Raw genomic sequence first — 20,277 nt, 5'->3', positions numbered from 1 at the left:
TAGCCAAGTAAAGAACAAATAAGAGAGCACCCAGTTGCCCTTCATGAATTCAAATCACCTGACCCAGAAGAACTATATCCTTAGGTCTTGAAAGAATTGGCAGCTGTGATTGCTGAGACATCATCAGTGAAATCTGAAAGATCATGGAAAATAGGAAATAAAAAAGATTGAAGAAGGTCAAATATCCTGATTCTTTTTCTTTAAAAGGGAAGAGAAGAAGAGTTGGCAAACTACAGTATGGGACAATGAGCTTAACTTTGATTCCTGAGGAAATTCTATAATGGAACATTAGAATGATAAATGGTGAATATCCAAATAATAGAATCAGCGAACACAGTCACCACAGCTTCAACAGGTCATTCCAGACCTGTTATGCTGACAAATAGGGAGGTGATAGTCCCACTGTACTCTGGTTGTATTGAACCTAGCTTGAATATTGTATTCAGTTCTAGGTACCACGGTTTCAGAAAGATAGTGATGGACTGGAGAGTATCCAGACAAGAGCAATCAGGATGGTGAAGGACCTTGATTCCTTGTCAAATGTAAACTGATTGAAAGAACAAAGCATGACAAATACTATCTCAGGAAATGGTGGAATACAGGTAAGAACCTAGCTGTACTTTCCCAACATTCCCCTCAAAACAGCTTAAAAATAATTTCTCAAATAAAATGTTGGCATGGAAGAGCCAATAAAAGGCCAGGAGAGACATTTTTCTAGCCTAAGACAAATTAGGAAGTCTGCAAGAGAGGTCTACAACACTAGGATGGGCCCAGGTCTTTCGCAGCTCCAGTAGTGAGCCTTAGATGTGGCCAGGGAGCAGCAGCTTCAGAAAATCTCAGCCCAGAGATAGTAAGGGAGGAACGTAGGCAAATGGTCGAAAAGAGCTCATACTGGATACAAATGGCATGGATTGGCAGCTCTATTGCCTGTAAGAAGTTCTGAGGGGCAGTTAGGTGGCACAGTAGATAAAGCACTGGCCCTGGATTCAGGAGGACCTGAGTTCAAACCCAGCCTCAGACACTTGACACTTACTAGCTGTGTGACCCTGGGCAAGTCACTTAACCTTCATTGCCCCACCCAACCCCCCAAAAAAACATAAGAACTTCTAGTTCACAGTTCTAGGGAAGAGACGAGTGCTTACAATCCATCAGAAGGGAGCAGGGGCCCAGGCTTCAGTTCTTGGGCCAAGAGAAACACTAGTACATGAGACTACAAGAAAGCAGAGGACCTGGTCACAGTTACAGGGCCAAGAAGAGCACTAGTACTTTCAGCTGCAGGGGAGTAGGGGCCCTTTATGGGTAAAGACCAGAGTACAGACAGGAAAGCAGTGAAAACTCCTCTCCCAGGATCACACCACCTTGGAAGTACCAAAACCTTGAAGATCCCCAGAACTAGCTCTAAAAACAGCAGCACAAAAAAAGCCTTGTTGGAGGCGGCTAGGTGGCATGGTGGATAAAGCACTGGCCCTGGATTCAGAAGGACCTGAGTTCAAATCTGGCCTCAGACACTTGACACTTACTAGCTGTGTGACTTTGGGCAAGTCACTTAACCCTCATTGTCCTGCCCAAAAAAAAAAAAAAAAGATTTGTTGCCATTAATCCTTCATTCTTGAAGAGAACTAATGACTTCAGGAGGTTGATGTCTTGACTTGCAAGTGAAATGGATTTAAGTGACACAGGGCTCTGCAAAGTCATCAGTCTTACTCTCTCCTCCAGGGTCATTAGAGTCTAGTGACAAGACACAGGTCAGGATAACTGTCAATGGCCTCCACAAAAACAAAACAAAACAAAAAAACCCCCTAAAGCTTGGCACAGTGCCTCCTCACCCCCAGGTATGTAGAGCCCAACTTTAGCATAAAGTACAAAATGAAGAAATAGGCTCTGGAAAATGAGTAAACAATACCAAAAACAAACAAAAACTTGACCATAAAAAACTACTAGAATGTCAGGGAGGATCAAGATAGAAACAGAAAAGAAAACAATGTGAAAACACCTTCAACCAAAGCCTCAAAGAAAAATGTTAATTAGACCCACAGCAAGCAAGAATTCCTGGAAGAATTCATGAAAGAGATAACATTAGTAGAAGAAAAATTGGGAAAAAATCAGAGTGATGGAAAAAAATTATGAAAAGAGAATTAACATCTTAGTAAAAGAGGCACAAAAATACTAAAGAAAATAATACCTTAAAAAACAGAACTGGCCTAATGGTAAGAGAGGCACAAAAATTCACTGAATAATTCCTTTAAAAGCAGAATAGGGCAAATAGAAAAGGAGGTACAAAAATTCACTGAAGATAAAAATTCCTTAAGAATTAGAATTGAGCAAATGGAAGCTAATGACTCCATGAGACATCAAGACACAATTAAAAAAAAAAGTCAAAAGAATGGAAAAATAGAAGAAAATGTGAAATAGTTCATTGGAAAAACTGATCTAGAAAATAGATCACGGAGAGATAATTTAAGAATTATTGGACTACATGAAAGCCATAATCAGAAAATAAGCCTACATATATTTCAAGAAATTATAAAGGTTGAGGGCAGCCAGGTGGCAAAATAGATAAGGCACTGGCCCTGGATTCAAGAGGACCTGAATTCAAATTTAGCCACAGACACTTGACACTTACTAGCTGTGTGACCCTGGGCAAATCACTTAACCCTCACTGCCCTGCAAAAAAAAAAAAATATATATATATATATATATATATATATATATATATATATATATATATATATATATATATATATATATATAAAGGAAAACTGGGCCCAATATCTTAGATCCAGAAGATAAAAAAAAATGGAAAGAATCTACCTATCACCTCCTGAAAGAGATCCCAAAATAAAAACTCCCAGGAATATTATAGCCAAACTCCAGTGCTCCTAGGTCAAAGAGAAAATATTTCAAGCAGCCAAAAAGAAACTGTTCAAATACTGTGGAACCACAGTCAGGATCACACAAGATTTAGCAGTTTCCATGTTAAAGGAGTAGAGGATTTAAAATATATTCCAGAAGGCAAAGAAGCCAGGATTACAACCAAGAATAACCTACCCAGCAAAACTGAGTATAATCCTTCAAGGGGGAAAAATGAATATTTAATTAAATAGAGGAGTTTCAAGCATTCCTGATGAAAAGACTGGAGCTGAATTTTTGGAAAAGTTGACACTCAGAAAACTCAAGAGAAGCATAAAAAGGTAAACATGAAAAAGTAATCATAAGGAACTCAATAAAGTTAAACTGTTTACATTCATATGTGGGAAGATGATACATGTAACTCCTAAGAACTTTATCATTATTAGGGAAATTAGGAGTCTACGTAGACAGAACACAGGTGTGAGTTGATTAGGTTGGGATGGTCTCAAAAAAAAGAGAGAGAAATGCACTAGGAGAAGGAGAAGAAAGAGGTAGAATAGAGAAATTTTTCTCGTATAAAAGAAGCACACAAGGAAGAGCTTTTATAATGGAGGAGGAAATGAGGAGTGGGGTGGGTGATGCTTAAGCCTCACTCTCATCAGAACTGGTTCAAAAAGGAAATAATATATAAACATGCTGAATTGAGTATAGAAATGTAACTTACCCAATGGGAAACAGGGGAGGAAAGGATAAGAAAAGTGGGGGAAATGACAAAAGAGAGGGTACATTAAGGAGAGCAACAATCCCTTTAGGAGGGACAGGATAAAAAGAGAGATGAGGATAAAGAGAAGAAAAATAGATAGATGTAATACACAGTAATCATAACTGTGAATGTGAATGGGATGAGCTAACCCATAAAATGGAATTGGATTAGAAACCAGAATCCAGCAATATGTTGTACACAAGAGACATACTTGAAACAGAAAAAAAACACACACAGAATTAAAATAAAGGGTTGGAGCAGATTCTATTATGCTTCAGCTAAATTTAAAAAGGCAGCATTAGCAATCATGATCTCGAAGTAAAAACAAAAATAGGCCTAATTATAAGAAATAAATCAGGGAAACTACATTTTGCTAAAAGGTACCATAGACACTGAAGTAATATCGAAAAATTTATAGTGAGTTTCTCTGATTAAAGGCCTCATTTCTCAAATATAGGGAACTGAGTTAAATTTATAAAAATACGAGCCAGTTCCCAATTGATAAATGGTCAAACGATATGAACAAGCAGTTTTCAGAAGAAATCAAAGGTATTTATTTATAGTCACTTTAAAATGCTCTAAATCACTACTGATTAGAGAAAGGCATATTAAAACAACTGAGGTACCACCTCAAACCTATCAGAAATGTCAAATGCTGGAGGGGATGAGGGAAAATAAGTATAATAATGAATTGTTGGGAGAATAGTGACCTGGTCCAATCATTCTGGAGAACAATGTGGAATTATAGACAAAGAACTATAAAATAGTACATACTTTTTTGTTTGGTTGGTTTGGGGTTTTTTTTGCAGGGCAATGAGGATTAAGTGACTTGCCCAGGGTCACACAGCTAGTAAGTGTCAAGTGTCTGAGGCCGGATTTGAACTCAGGTCCTCCTGAATCCAAGGCTGGTGCTTTATCCACTGTGCCACCTAGCTGACCTATAGTACATGCTTTTTGATCCATCAATGCCATAACTAAGTCTGTATCCCAAAGAGATCAAAGAAAAAAGAAAAGGACCACTGTGTACAAAAATATTCGTAGCAGCAAAGAATTGGAAATTGAGGGGATGCTTATCAATTGGGGAATGGCTGAACAATATGGCTTATGATTATGATAGATTACTATTGTACTATAAGAAAAGATTAGCAGGACGGTTTCAGGAAAACATTTCAAGGCCTATATGAATTGATACAAAGTGAAATCAGAAGAAGGGGGAGGTCATTGTGTACAGTAACAGCAACGTTGTAATGATGATCAAATGTGAAAGACTCAGTTACTCTGGTCAATACAATTCCAAAAGACTCCAGAGAAACTGATGATTAGTGAAAATTGAAGTATAATTTTCTCATTTTTTTTGTAATATGGAATGATTTCACATATAAAATTGATATCATATTGCTTGCCTTTTTAATGAGTAGGGAAGGGGAGAGAGGGAGAGAATCTGGAACTCAAAATTTTAAAAGAATGTTAAAAATAAATAATTTTTTAAAAAATTTTAAAAAGAAAGAACTAAACATATTTTGCCTGGAAGAAACCCAAGTAAGACATGTTGGTAGAAAAAAGCTGTCATGTGGAGGAGGCATTAGATTTGTGTTGTTTGGCCTAGGATACCAGAACAAAGAAAAATAGGTAATGTTGCAAAAAGGCAACTTTGGACTTAATGTTAGGAAAATATATCCTAATAATTAAAGTTGTCCAAAAATGGAATGGGCTGCCTGGAAGGATGAGTTCCCTGCCTTTCAAGGTTTTCAAACAAAGCTAAAAAGACCAGTTGTCATGTATGGGTTGGACTAAATGACCCCTAAGGTCCTTTCCAACTCTCAAAATCTGTGATTCTGTTAAATCACTTAATCTCTGAGGACTAGTTTCAACTATAAAATGGCCTGATGACCTTAGGAGAGCCTAATTTTACTATCACCTCACTGCAGTGCTTAGGGATACCAAACTCAACACGGTTCTACTATGTTGATTTCTATAATGTATAATGACTTGCCCAGGGTCACACAGATAGTGTGTCAAGTGTCCGAGGCTGAATTTGAACTCAGGTCCTCCTGAATTCAGGGCCGGTGCTTTATCTATTGAGCCACCTAACTGCCCCTCTATAATGTATATTTATTCTTTACACACACACACACAGGCTTCTGTTTCATTGCACTCGTTAAGAAAAGGATGCATAAACTTGGAACTTTCATCCCTCAAATCGCAGCCCTCCAACAAAAATTTCTGCCAATACCTTGCCCTTATCAGATTTTAACAGCCATGAATAGGCAGGTTATATCGCTGAAAACATTTAATGTTTCAGCTATTTGATAGCTGTCATAACTATTTGATAGATATCAGATTTTCCTTTCCCATTTTACCATGTATTGTTTCATGTAACTTATACTTCTCCATGGTTACATTTCAGTGGATTTAAGTGGTACCTGGATGCAGATTATCAAGTAATTTGAGATCCGCTGTTTAAATGTGTTATTCGAGGTAAAAGGGAAAAAGTCAGTTCCAAATTAACAACTCCTGGAGGCCTGCTAAACACAGCAAAACTTTCGGCTCCATGTCCTCACCTGTCTTAAATATGCAAAAAAAGAAACAAAAAATCTCCACTACTCGAAAATCCCTGACTTAAGTAGCAAGACTCAGTACAACTACTAAGCTCTACAGACCTTCTTGATCCTTCAGACCTCCTGGGCTTCCTGCTCCCTAAACCTACTCCATTTTGCCCCATAAATCTTGCAAGTGCACAGCTGATCTCCTCAGACAAGAGGGGAAGCTCGCAGAGGGCAGGGGCGGCCATTGCTTTTTCTCGGAATCCCCAGCACTTCGGACAGTGCCTGGCCCACGGGAAATGCGGGGATGGATCGCAGCCAGGTGGTGGCAGCAGTGTTAGCCCTGTGTGGGGCGGGGGGAGGGGAGAACTGGGCAGCCCCGCAGACTGCCTCCCCCACTTTCCCTCCCCCCCCCCCCCTCGTCCTGGCTCGGTCCCAGGAGACGACGACAAGGCTGCAGAGGCCCGGGCGGGCCTCTCCTCCCCGAGCTCGTCTCCCCTCCCCTCCCCCTCTTCCTTCCGGAGGCCCCGGCGCTTGGCGGGACGGACAAATGGACTGACTGCCGGATGGATGGATACTCACTCCGCTCCGCTCTGCCCCTCACTCCGCCGCCGAGACGGACAGCGGGCATGGAGGCGGGGCGGCGCGGGGCGTGCCAGGGAATGGGAGGCTAAGCCACCGCCCCTTCCACCGCCCTTACCCAGCACCGAGGGCAGAGGCTTCCCTAAATGAGAGCGCTGGTCGCCAACTCGTGGGAGAAAAAGGAGGAGGAGCCTCGAGCGAGACCCGCCTCTCTCGCCCCTCCCCCCACGATAGCTGGCGTCTTCCAGAGTCTCCTCCTCCTCCCCCGCCCCCCACGCCACCTCTACCGCCCGTCAGCGTGGGCGGGCGGATGCGGAGGAGGCTGACGTAAGTTTTCAGTGCGGAAGCGAGGCGGGGCGACCTCCCTCCTCTATGGTGACGTCATCCGCCTCCAGAACCAACTTGGGTCCCCGAGTTCTCCACCTCTTCTCTCTACCCAGCCCTGCCCCCACCCTCTAGTGCAATTTGGGGGAGGGGGGAAAGGAATGGAGGCAGGATCGCCATTGGGCCCGTAGGTCTTGAGTGGGGAGAAAAGCCAACATAGCTCTAGCTTGGGCGTGGGAAAGGCAGTCACCAAGTCCGGTGATTGAGTTATTGTGCAAATTATGCGTATACACAGATACCGTCAAGATCTACAACAACTTTACAGTTCCTGAAAATAAAAAGGTGGAAAATAAGAGGAAAGTGATGGGCAACACACAATCCACCCACTAGAAGAGACAAGCACTGGTCCAGCTAAGTATATCTCCCATCCACCCACCATCCATCCCAGGGACACAAGCTCAAAACACCCCTTGGTTAATAACAAGGACTACAGCAGTATGAGAAGATTAGGGGAAAGGGTTAAGAGTTGGGGGATTGACAACAGTACTGTATATGGCAGGAAAAAAAAAAGCCAGCAAGATATTCTGAAACTAGGCTGAGAGAAAAAAGAAAAAGGTGGAGGTTAGAGAACAAAAGAGATAAATGTAGGAAGAATGAAGTGGTAGGAAGAGGACTGAAACACTTGAGGATGAGACAGCAGACATCTGAGGAAAAACTATGCGTCTGCTGCTAGCAAGACATCAGAATCTTATTAATATGAAAAGAAACAGGTGGATGCAGAAAATGAAATGGAGGAAGGATGACCTGCCTTTAAAACTACATAGTAAAGAGTTGCATGAGTGACAGCTGCTTAACTATCTTCAGTTTTAGAGGCACTGCTTAAAAATGTGTACTTCACGTGATTATCTTTTCCACTGCAAAGAATTTTAAAATGCTTTTACATATAAAATTTTAGAGGATTCTAATGTAATGCCCAGACACCAAAAGCTAATTTTGAGTCTTAGGGGCAATATGATGAGCCCTAAGGTATACTTGATTCCCTCTTCTTCAGCTTTAGGGAATTTATTTTAGATGAAAAGTTCTGAGTTGTCACAATTCCCTTAGCCCCCAGTTAAGAAAATTCTTAATATTTACACAGAGGTTGGGCTCTTTGCCTAACTTTTTATTTCTATCTATGCCTAGTTAACCCCCTGGCCTCTTTGTGGTTGAGACAAAATTCAGTTTACTGGAAACATTTTGGTAATGAAATAGCAGATTATAATGTCTTAAAATAAATAACCATCCAGGGATGAAGTTGGGGAAAAAGCTGACCTTTTCTTTTTCCTTTCCTTTTTTTTTTTTGCACATAAAACTGCTAAACTATGTACAACTTGCTATTCCTTTTAAATAAATCAAGTTATCATGTAACTTTCTTTTTCCTTTTTTCTCCCTGCACCCCAGAAATGACTACCATTAGACACGAATATGTTTATATATATATATATATATACATATATATACATATATACATATATATATATGTGGGTGGGGGTGGGGGTGTATTGTATATACATACTTCTATTTATCAACTCTGGATCTAAATAGCATCTTCCTTCATAGGACATTTGTAGTTAATTTGGGTATTTATAATAGTCAAAATTACTTAGTTGCTCAAGGTTTTTCTTAAAACAATATTACTGTTGCTGAATACAATGTTCTCTTGGTTCTACTCATTTTCATTCTTCATCATTTCGTGCAAGTCTATCCATGTTTTTCTAAAATCATTGAACTCATCGTTTCTTATAGCTTAGTAGCATTCTATCACAATCATGTACTACAAATTTTTCAGCCATCCCCCAAATGATGGGCATCCCTGCAATTTCTAGTTCTTTGCCACTACAAAAAGAGCTGCTATAAATATTTTAAAACATAGGTTCACGCAAACAAAAAGAAAAAAAGCCAAACAAACAAAACCCACCATATAGGTTCTTTTCCTTTCTCCCTAATCATCTTGGAAAACAAACCTAATAACAGCATTGTTATGTCAAAGGATATATGCAGTTTAATAACTCTTTGGGCATAATTCCAGATTGTTCTCCAAAATGGTTGGATCAGTTCACAGTTCCACCAACAGTGAGTGTCCCAGTTTTTCCACATTCCTTCCAACATTTATTGCTGTTCCTTTCAATCATTTTGGCCAATCTGATAGGTGTAAAATTATATATCTCAAGGTGTTTTTAATTTGCATTTCGCTAACCAATAATGATTTAGAGGGGCAGCTAGGTGGTGCAGTGGATAGAGCACCTGCCCTGGAGTCAGGAGGACCTGAGTTCAAATCCAGCCTCAGACACTTGACACTTACTAGCTGTGTGACCCTGGGCAAGTCACTTAACCCCAGCTGCCCTGCCAAAAAAAAAAAATTATTTAGACCATTTTTTTCATGTGACTATAAATTGTTTTGATTTCTTCATTGGAAGACTTCCCATTCATAGCCTTTGACCATTTATCCATTGGGGAATGGCTCATACTCTTATTACTGTGTCTCCTGTGCCTAACCTATTCCATTGATCCACCACTCTATTTCTTAGCCTGTACCAAATAGTTTTGATGACTGCCGCTTTATAGTAAAGCTTCAGATTTGGTATAGCTAGCCCACCTTCCTGTGCATTTTTTCATTAGTTCCCTTGATGTTCTTGACCGTTTGTTTTTCCAGATGAATTTTGTTATTATTTTTTCTAGCTCTATAAAATAATTTTTAGGTAGTCTCATGGGTATGGCACTGAATAAGTAAATTAATTGAGATAGAATTGTCATTTTTATCAGCCTATCTATGAGCAATTGACATTTTTCCAATTATTTAGATCTCATTTGATTTGATTTGTGTGTAAAGTGTTTTGTAATTGTGTTCATAGAGTTCCTGGGTTTGTCTTGGCAAGTAGACTCCCAAGTATTTTATATTATCTACCGTTACTTTAAATGGAATTTCTTTTTCTATCTCTTGCTGCTGGACTTTTTTGGTCATGCCTAGAAATGCTGATGATTTGTGTGAATTTATTTTATATTTTGCAACTTTGCTAAAGTTGTTAATTGTTTCAAGTAATTTTTTAGTCAATTCTGTAGGATTCTCTAATTATATACCATCATATCATCTGCAAAGAGTGATAGTTTTGTTTCTTCCTTGCCTATTCTAATTCCTTTCATTCCTTTTTCTTCTCTTATTGCTAAAGCTAACATTTCTAGTACAATGTTAAATAACAGGTGATAATGGACACCTGTTTCACCCCTGATCTTATTGGGAATGCCTCTAACTTATCTCCATTACATATAATGTTTGCTGATGATTTTAGGTAGATACTGCTCATTATTTTAAGGAAAACTCCATCTATTCCTATGCTCTCTAGTGTTTTTATTAGGAATGAGTGCTGTATTTTGTCAAAAGCTTTCTCTGCATCTATTGAGATCATCAGATGATTTTGGTTAGTTTTCTTATTGATGTGGTTGATTATGTTAATAGTTTTCCTAATGTTGAACCAGCCCTGCATTCCTGGTACAAATCCCACCTGGTCATAGTGATCACTTGCTGTAATCTCCTTGCTAATATCTTATTTAAGATTTTAGCATCAATATTCATTAGGGAAATTGGTCTATAATTTTCTTTCTCTGTTTTGGCTCTGCATGGTTTTGGTATCAACACCATATTTCTGTCATAAAACGAATTTGGCAGAACTCCTTCTTCACCTATTTTTCCAAATAATTTGTATAGTATTGGAATTAATTATTCTTTAAATGTTTGGTAGAATTCATTTATAAACCCATCTGGCCCTGGTGATTTTTTCTTAGGGAGTTCATTAATGGCTTGTTCAATTTCTTTTTCTAATATGGGCTTATTTAAGAATTTTATTTCCTTTTAGTTAACCTGGGCAATTTGTATTTTTATAAATATCATACTCTTATTGATAGACAAAGTTCTTTATATATTTGAGATATGAGACCTCTATCTGAGAAATCATCTATAAAAACTCCCTCTAATTTTCTTCTTTCCTTCTTTTCTTGGCTACATTTGTTTTATTTGTACAAAATCTTTTTAATTTATGTAGTCAAATTATCCATTTTACACCTCACACTGCTTTCTTTCACTTATTTATTCATAAATTATTTACCTATCCATAAGTCTGACAGGTAATATATTCCATCTGACCTTCCTGAGCTGACCTTTTCTTGAAGTCACCCTTCCACCTGGGTATTCTGCTTGGCAATGTACTCTCTTTGATATCTCCTACCTTGCCAAAACTCAGTACTCCCTTTATTCCTCAACTGGTTGTAGGAGAGCTTCTTCCATTTTTACAAATTCTTAGGGCTATGACCTAGTCTCCTCACTAAGTGGATTTGATTAATTCAAAGAGGTGAATAGGCCTGTTCACACTCAATTCTCATTGTTTGGTTCAATCAAAAAGTATTCTTACCCAACAAGGTAATTACTTTCAAGAGCTGAGATAATCAATAGATTCCCACCCTTATACTGACAACTTTGTGAGTTAGAGTCAATGGTGTTACCCTTATAAATTCACACTCCAAGAAATTCAGATACCCATAGGTTAAATGACTCAAAGAAGATCACACAGCTAGTTAATGCTGGAGCTGGAACCAGCACCTAGGTCTACTGACTCCTAGTTCAGTGTTCCTTTTTTTCCCCCAGTAGGCTACCATTAAAGAAATCTATCATTAGAGGTATCTGGAGGTATTTTAATGCTCAATAATTCACCCATTAAAAGTGAAGAAACTAAAAGGAACGAGTAACACAAAAGAAGGTCAAACCTCACTTCTGAACAAAAAATAGTTATTAGTGCTCAAGGAAAAGAAATTAAGATTACAGTAGGTATAGTTTAAACTTAGAAACTCTAAAGCAGTAATTGCAAGTATTGTACAACTAATGTTTACCCATCATTTCTACATACTCTGATAGCAATGGCTATTCAATGTCCAATAATTCATTGCAAAGCTATTAAGCTTGGAGCTGAAAAGGGATGATTACAGTATATGCTATCATAATAGCAAATCCAGGCTGCCAAAACCAACAGAACATACACAACAATTAAGGAAAAGCATTTAATAGTTTGCAAGAATATATCAAAAATACCATAAAATTAATCTGACAAAATCTGGCCACTACTTTTGCCTCATTCAGAACAAATACTGGGTCTGTTCTAAAAGGAGTTCATGACGCTGGGAAAAGTCCGTCACCCGGAGAAAATTATTTTAATCACAACCATTTATATCATACACTAAAAGAAAAAAATATTCAAAATTATGTTTACTAGATAACTGTTTATTAGATTAGGTACTCTAAAAATACCTGCTAACTAAATACAAGTTCTCTTTCCTAGCCTCCCATTCTTTTTGTCTTCTCTCCCTCCTTTCCTATTTACTCCTCCTTTTGTTCATTTTCCCTACCAACTTTCTTTCCCTGCTTGGAGGGAAAGAACCCAACCAATCTTTATTTCTGATTTACACTGACTAAAACTGTGATTAGTTGGAATACTATTTATTTGGGGTTGATAAAGGAACTGTGTCCTAAGCCATCTTTCCTTAAATGGAATTCTAGTCCAAGCATTAAATTGGCTAAGGCAGAAATCTGGCCTCTAGGTGACAGGTAGGGTGATCCAGCTTGAATTTGGGGGGCCCAAAGACCACAGGTTGCTAAGAAGCATGAACTGGAAAGATATATATAGTGATGTGCAGAGCTAGTTAGGAAAGGAAGTTGCCTAAATCAATCAAAATATCCCTAAATGTGAACAAATGGACACAATTCTGGGCACCAGTATAGCATGTATACATGATTTCTGAGTCTTTGTGAAAGTAATTGTTGGATCTATTTGTGAAAGAGCAAAAATAAAATTCACTATATCTTACAGGCTTTAAAAATCACGTTCCAAGAAAGAACAAAAACCATTGGTATGGCAATCAAGAAGAAATACAACATATCTTAGGTATAACCCCTTCATCCCACTAAGCCTGCCAACACTTTAGCATAGATCTTCATAACCTTTTCTTGCCTGGATTATTGTAACAGCCTCCTAATTAGACCTCTGACATTCAGTTTCTTCAATCTGCCCTCCATATAGGAACCGAAACAATCTTCACAAAACATAGGTCTGACATAAAGCACAAGTCTGACCACATCACTATCCTGCTCCAAAAGCTTCAGGGGATCCCTATTACCCCTAGACTTAAATGCAAATCCTAAACAGCATTTAAAGGTCTGAACAACCTTGAAGTCTTGCCACTCTTTACAAACTTTATGTATTTTACTTCCCTTCAAATGAGATATATTTGCAAGACATTTAGCATAGTGCCTGGTGCACAGCAGGCACTATATATAAATGTTTATTCCCTCCTTCCCTGCCCTTTCCTGCCCCCACCCCCACCCCCACCCTTACTTCATGTACTCTGCTCCAGATAAACCACCCTCTCTGCTATTTCCTGAAACCACCCATCTTGTGCCTTTGCAGAGGTTAGACTTTATGCCTGGAAGGAAATCTCTCTTTAATTCTGCCTTTTAGAATCAATCCCCAACTTCTTTCAAGGCTCAGTCTACCTGCCACCTCCTAGGAGAAACCTTACCTGAAATTCCGTGTTGTTTGTGCCCTCTTTCTCAAATCACCATGTATATACTTACTTACCAGTTTATATGTATTCTCCCCTCTCATGCAGTAGAATGAAAACTTGTGAGGATGGGGATTGTTTTTGTCTCATCTGCACAAAGCACAGTATGTTATACCTAATAGAGCCTTAATAAATTCTTGTGGAATTGGATATTAATTAAAGACGTAATATCCATTGTGATATTTAAAAAGTTTGAGAGAATTTTTGGATGGATTAAAGAGTTATACTGGTTACTAAATGATACAGCATAATATTAATTTTCCTCAGTGAAGAGGTATATGAAATGTTTACCATAAGCTAGTGTGAAGTCTCTGACATCACTCGAAGACAATAGTCCTTCAACAGACCTTTGAGTTCCTTGAATACATGTTTCTTGTATGTGCTCTGACCACATGTGCCCCTCTATGCTTCTTCCCTCCATTTGTCCATTCCTCCCCTGGATACTGTGTATATTTATAGTAAAGTATGCCCCAGATTTATAGGGGAAATACTTTGTTGCTACTTCTCTTACAGCTAAATTCCTTTGCTTTTTAACTAATTGTGTGCCCCTGGCTGACTACTAAAACTAAACACATTGATGGAGGTTCATAAACTGTAGACTCAAAGAGCATTTTGAACCTTGGATAGCTGTTCTCTGGGAGGGCCATTCTACAAGATGGTAGTGCCCCCTAGATGCTATATTAGAGGAAACATCTGTCTATAATGGCATTTCTAAAAGTTTGAGGAAAATTTTGTGACAAGTAGGTGCCACAGTAAATAGTGTTAGACTTGGAGAGGGGAAAACCTGAGTTCAGATCCTAGTTCTTTTTTTTTCCTTTTCTTTTTTGGGGGCAGTGAGGGTTAAGTGACTTGCCCAGGGTCACACAGCTAGTAAGTGTCAAGTGTCTGAGACCAGATTTGAACTCTAGTCCTCCTGAATCCAGGGCCAGTGCTTTATCCACTGCGTCAGATCCTAGTTCTTAACCCACCTCCTCATAAATTTACCAAGGGAGGTCCAAATAATGTATTGTCAGGCTAATCAGAAGAAGACACACTTAGCTTTAAAAGACCCTGTTGACCCTCATTCAGGATATTTGGTCACTGAGAGAGGCCATGAGCCCAATTTATTGGTTACTGCTAGTCATAACTAATAAATTGATCATGCTCAGGTCCCTGGCTTTGCCAAGGTGGTCAGTGACCCATTTTATAAACAGCTACATGGATCACAGTTAATAAAATATAATCTTACCCTAGGGAGAATTGTGCCTCAGTTTGCCTCAGTGTCATTTTACTCACCATATAATTTTAATCTCTGAACCCTAGACAATAAACCAGGAAGTAGTTGTTCATCTCTTATCTAACTAACAGCTCTAAAGTTCAGAGTTCTCCAATTTTTTAATCCCAAATTTCGTCTGTTCACTTGTGTAGGTAAATTCTTGAAGAAAAGGCACAGAGGGGGCAGCTAGGTGGCACAGTGGATAGGGCACCAGCCCTGGATTCAGGAGGACCTGAGTTCAAATCCTGCCTTAGACACTTGACAACTTACTAGCTGTGTGACCCTGGGCAAGAGAAGGAGGAGGAGGAGGAGGAGAAGGAGAAGGAGAAGGAGAAGGAGAAGGAGAAGAAGAAGAAGAAGAAGAAGAAGAAGAAGAAGAAGAAGAAGAAGAAGAAGAAGAAGAAGAAGAAGAAGAAGAAGAAGAAGAAGAAGAAGAAGACGACAACGACGGCGGTACAGAGACAATACCAAGCCCAAGAAGCAAGGTCATGGTCTCCTCTTCCTGCTCAGTAGAATTCTTGGCTTTTTTACAAGCCAGAAAAGGCTTGAAGGAGGTGTGAGGAACACTCATTAAAAACCATTGATTTGTACTTATAACTACACTCCCAATTCACTGGTTGTGGGAGGGAAGTTGGAATACTCTTTGCTCCCCATTGCCACTTCCAGGATTTCCCTCAACCACCAGCATTCATCCAATCCACATTTTATCACCCAATCAAGATTCTGGTGACTTATATATAACTTCCAGAATACTCTCCTTTCTTCTTCAATAAGTTCAGTGCCTGCATCTCTCCTCCACAACTCTTGCCCCCATACTAAAAAACTTCAACATACATAATACTGCCTTATGCACCCTAACCTCCAACTTATTCAACTTACTTATTTTTCCCTGATTTATACCTCTACAGCACTACAGCTACACACAGAGATGGTCATAGCTTTGATCTTAATATCATCCATAGCCATTCCATATCCATGTTCATGAACTCTGAAATTCCTTTATTTGATTGTAATCTGTCATTTCACCTCTCCTTCTGCCTTAAAAGCTCAAATTCTACTCTTTTTTTTTTTTTTTGGTTTTTGCAGGGCAATGGGGGTTAAGTGACTTACCCAGGATCACACAGCTAGTAAGTGTCAAGTGTCTGAGGCTGGATTTGAACTCAGGTCCTCTTGAATCCAGGGCCAGTGCTTTATCCACTGTGCCACCTAGCTGCCCCCTCAAATTCTACTCTTCATCCTCACTATGGCCTCCAATCTCTCTACCCCTCAGCTCTTTCCCAGGTCATCACCCCTACTCTGGAGTTACTCCTTGATAAAACAATTCAATTCTACACCATCTTCTTCCCTCAAGTCCACTGCTTTCTTTATTTTATCAAAGATCTTGCCCTACCAGTCTCCAAACTCCCACCTTCCATACTATTCACATGCTGCTGAACAAAGTTGGAGAAAATCATGAAGATCTGCTAACTGGGCCCACTACAAATTTCTGTTACAGTTGGGCCCTCATTGGGGTAAGGCAAGCCTTTTACTCCTCACTAATCAATTCCCTATCCCATGTACCACAGTGGTTTTCCCAAACCGTTTTATCCTTCTTCAAATCTCTGATAGCTTCCTTCTTCCTGTCCTCTTAAATGAAAACCTTGCCTCATATTTCACTGAAAAATCTGAGGCCATTTGCTAAGAGCTTTTCTCTCCTTTTCTTCATTTTACATCACATTGATGCCTTTAGCCAGCATTATTACCTCCTTCACTCCTATCTAATATGGAGAGGTGGCCCTCTCCTTGACAAGGCAAACTCCTTCACATACACAATTGATTCTATTCCATCCAGTCTACTCCAGCAGATTGCCCTCTCCATCATCTACACTGTCTCATTTCTCTTCAATTGCTCCCTCTCTACAGGCTGCTTGCCTACTGCCTACAAACATGCCCATACTTCTCATGCTCAAAAAGCCCCTCCCTTATTCTACATTAGCTATCATCTAATATCTCTCATCCCTTTCATGGTTAAACAACTTGAGAAGGCCATCTACAATAAGCACTTCTACTTCCTTTTCTCCAACTGTCTGGTTTTCAACCTCATCATTGCATTGAAACTACTCTCTCCAACTACTCTCTTAGTTGCCAATGGTCTTTTCTCAATCTCATCCTACTAGACTTCACTGCATCCTTTGTCACTGCTGACATACTCTTCTTCTCTTTACCCTCTTTTCTTTAGGTTGTTGTAACATTGCTCTCTCCTGGATCTCCTCCTCTATTTCTAACCCTCCCTCATAAATAATGAGGTCCTCCTTTTTTGTGAATGACATTAAATTGCTTTTTCAAGCCAAAGAATATAGAGGAAACAGAAAGCTGGGAAATAATTTTTATAGCCAATGTTTCTGATAAAGGCCTCATTTCTAAAATATATAGAGAACTGAATCAAATATAAAAGAATACAAGTTGTAGTAGCAGCCTAATAGGCCTGGGCCCAGTTAGGGATACTCTGGCCATGAGAGGGACACTCTGACCGTGGAGAAATATGGTTGATCAACTTGCTGGGGTTAGTTAGAGATTACTCTTTCCTTGGAAAAGCAAAGTAATTAATTAACTAGATAGTGGTTAGTCAAACAGATAACAATGCAGACCTGTCATGGACATACAAAAAGCTGGGCACCTTGAAATTTATAGCATGAGCTTAGTTGGGAGCCAGTCGTGTTTGCTATGTGATTAGGAGCAGGTAGTGACAATAATCTCAAGTTAGAAATGTAGAATTTTTTTTATTCATGTATCCCACTCCCCAAATAGCTAGCATCATTATTTTCCAAACTGCTGTAACTTTTCAGTCCTAAGTCTCTCCCTCTACAAAACTATCACCATCTCCTTTGTTTGGGGAGTTGAAGTTTAGACTTCTCCCAGTCATACCTCTGTGTGCCGAATAATAAAAACTTTTACTTAAATTTTTTAATTGGATCATGTGTGCAAGTAATTTTTTGAAAGAGGAATATTTTCAGACCCAGTTTTGTGGTGACACAAGTCATTCCCCAATTGAGACGTGGTCGAAGGATATGAACAGGCAGTTTTCAGATGAAGAAATTAAAGCTATATACAACCATATGAGAAAATGTTCTCAATCACTACTGATTAGAGAAATGCAAATTTAAACACCTATCCAATTGGCTGATATGACAAAAAAGGAAAATGATAAATGTTGGAGAAGATGTGGGAAAATTGGAACATTAATGTACTGTTGGTGGAGTTGTGAATTGATCCAACTATTCTAGGGAGCAATTTGGAACCATGTCCAAAAGGCTACAAAACTGTGTGTGCCCTTTGACCCAGCAATACTACCACTAGGTCTATATCCCAAGGAAATCATAAAAAAGGGAAAAGGACCCACATGTACAAAAATATTTATAGCTGCTCTTTTTGTGGTGGCAAAAAGTTGGAAATTGAGGGAATGCCCATCAATTGGGGAATGGCTGAATACGTTGTAGTATATTAATGTAATAGAATATGATTATTCTGTAAGAAATTATATGCAGTTCCCATATTTTTTTCTGAAAAATATGGGAAAATTTACATGAATTGATGCTAAATGAAATGAGCAGAAGCAAGAGAACATTTTATACAGTATCAACATTGTGTGATGATCAACTGTGATAGACTTAGCTCTTCTCAGCAATACAATAATCTAGAGCAATGCCAAAAGACTCATGGTGGAAAATGCTCCCCACATTCAGAAAAAGATCTGTGGAGTCTGAATGAAGATTGAAGCATACTATTTTCATTTTTCTTAGTTTTTTTTTGTTATTGTTGTTTCTTCTTTCTTGTGTTTTTTTTCTCTTTTGTTCTGATTCTTATCTCACAACATGATTAATGTGGAAATATGTTTAACATGATTGTAATGTATAACCTCTATCAGATTGCTTGCTGGCTTCAGGAGAGAGGGAGAAAAATTTGGAGCTCAAAATCTTACAAAAATGAGTGTTAAAAACTATCTTTACATGTAATTGGAAAAAAATAAAATAAAATACTATAAAAAAAACAACAACAAAGAATATTGAGGCAGAGACTCCACAGGGTCATCCATAGCTACTCTAAAGAGATCAGCCAAACAATCAATTCAATTCAACAAGCATTTATTATGTGCCTATTATGCCCCAGGTACTGGAGATACTTCTTATTGTTGTTTGTCCTTTGTTCTGGAAGACGACCATGACATCAGGGTGATGTCATGACTTGCAGTGAATTGGATTTAAGTGAAGGAGGGCTATGCAAAGTCACCAGTCTCACTGCCTCCTCCAGAGCCATCTGGGATCAGTGGCAAGATATACATCAGGATGACTGGAGATGGCCCCGGATGTTTAAGGCAATTGGGGTTAAGTGACTTGCCCAGGGTCACACAGCTAGTAAGTATCTGAGGTGAGATTTGAACTCAGATCCTCCTGACTCCAGGGGCGCTGCTTTATCCACTGTGCCACCTAGCTGCCCCAACTGGGGATACAAAAAAGAAAAGGAAAGCACTGTCTGCCCTGGAGGAACTCACATTCTACTGGGAATGTACATTCTCCTGACAGGTGAGCTGTCCATTAAGTTATTCTATCATTGTATGTATGTATAGATGTATGTGTATATATATAGAGAGAGTGAAAGATACAAAAACTGTAGCTAGATAATGACCTGGGCATGGTGCTGAGGAGAAAGAAAGCAGGTTGGGCTGCACTATATTTAATGATCCCAAGCTCTGCCTGACCCAGAAATCCCACCTTTAATACCAATATACTTCCAGTAATGCTACGTGGCTGCAAATTAGGGAAACCCAATTTCTAAGGAATCAAAATTATGGGTGACTAAAAGAGCAATGACAAGAGATGAAGTAAGCATATAACCAATGATGACAAGCTCAAGAAGAAAAATATTATCCTTGTCATCATCATTGTTGTTGTTCATATCTTGTTTTCAAAGAGGACCAATGACATTATGAGTGATGTCTTGACTTGCACTTGAATTGAATTTAAGTGAGGCAGAGTTGCCCAGTGTCTTCAGTCTTGCTCTCTCTCCCAGAGTCATCAAAGTCCAGTAGCAAGACAGAAGTCAAGACAACGAGCCATGGTCTAGGAAGTACTGGATGACCTTGGCATCTTTGATGTTTGACCAAACTCTAAGTACTCTACAATGCCTGCTTCAGCCACCTTCATCACTGTTGGTACAAATTGTTCTCAGCTGCCCATTCTGCAGAGGCTAGTTTTCACATGCTTGGGGTAGACATTCCCCTAACTCATCGATGGGTTTGAGGCCTGCCAATCTGGTTTAGCCATCTGCCAAGATGGGTGTGG

At 39.1% G+C, this 20,277-nt stretch overlaps 1 protein-coding gene across 3 annotated transcripts in view; it reads right to left on the bottom strand.

The window, feature by feature from the left end:
* The window catches only part of ATG10 (autophagy related 10), a 339,312-nt gene extending 332,365 nt beyond the window's left edge, over positions 1 to 6,947 (bottom strand). The window contains exon 1 of one of the 3 annotated variants that reach the window (XM_043970681.1): positions 6,857 to 6,947. The gene's annotated coding sequence lies outside the window, so the exon portion shown is untranslated. Of the gene's footprint in view, positions 1 to 6,738 lie in introns of all 3 variants that reach the window. The other 2 variants (XM_043970670.1, XM_043970690.1) reach the window with 2 other exon arrangements.
* Between the last annotated feature and the right edge of the window lie 13,330 nt (positions 6,948 to 20,277).

Source organism: Dromiciops gliroides, chromosome 1, assembly GCF_019393635.1.
Source record: "Dromiciops gliroides isolate mDroGli1 chromosome 1, mDroGli1.pri, whole genome shotgun sequence".
Classification (NCBI taxonomy): domain Eukaryota; kingdom Metazoa; phylum Chordata; class Mammalia; order Microbiotheria; family Microbiotheriidae; genus Dromiciops; species Dromiciops gliroides.
Note: the sequence above shows the minus strand (reverse complement) of the source record. Positions and strands in the feature narration are given on the sequence as shown.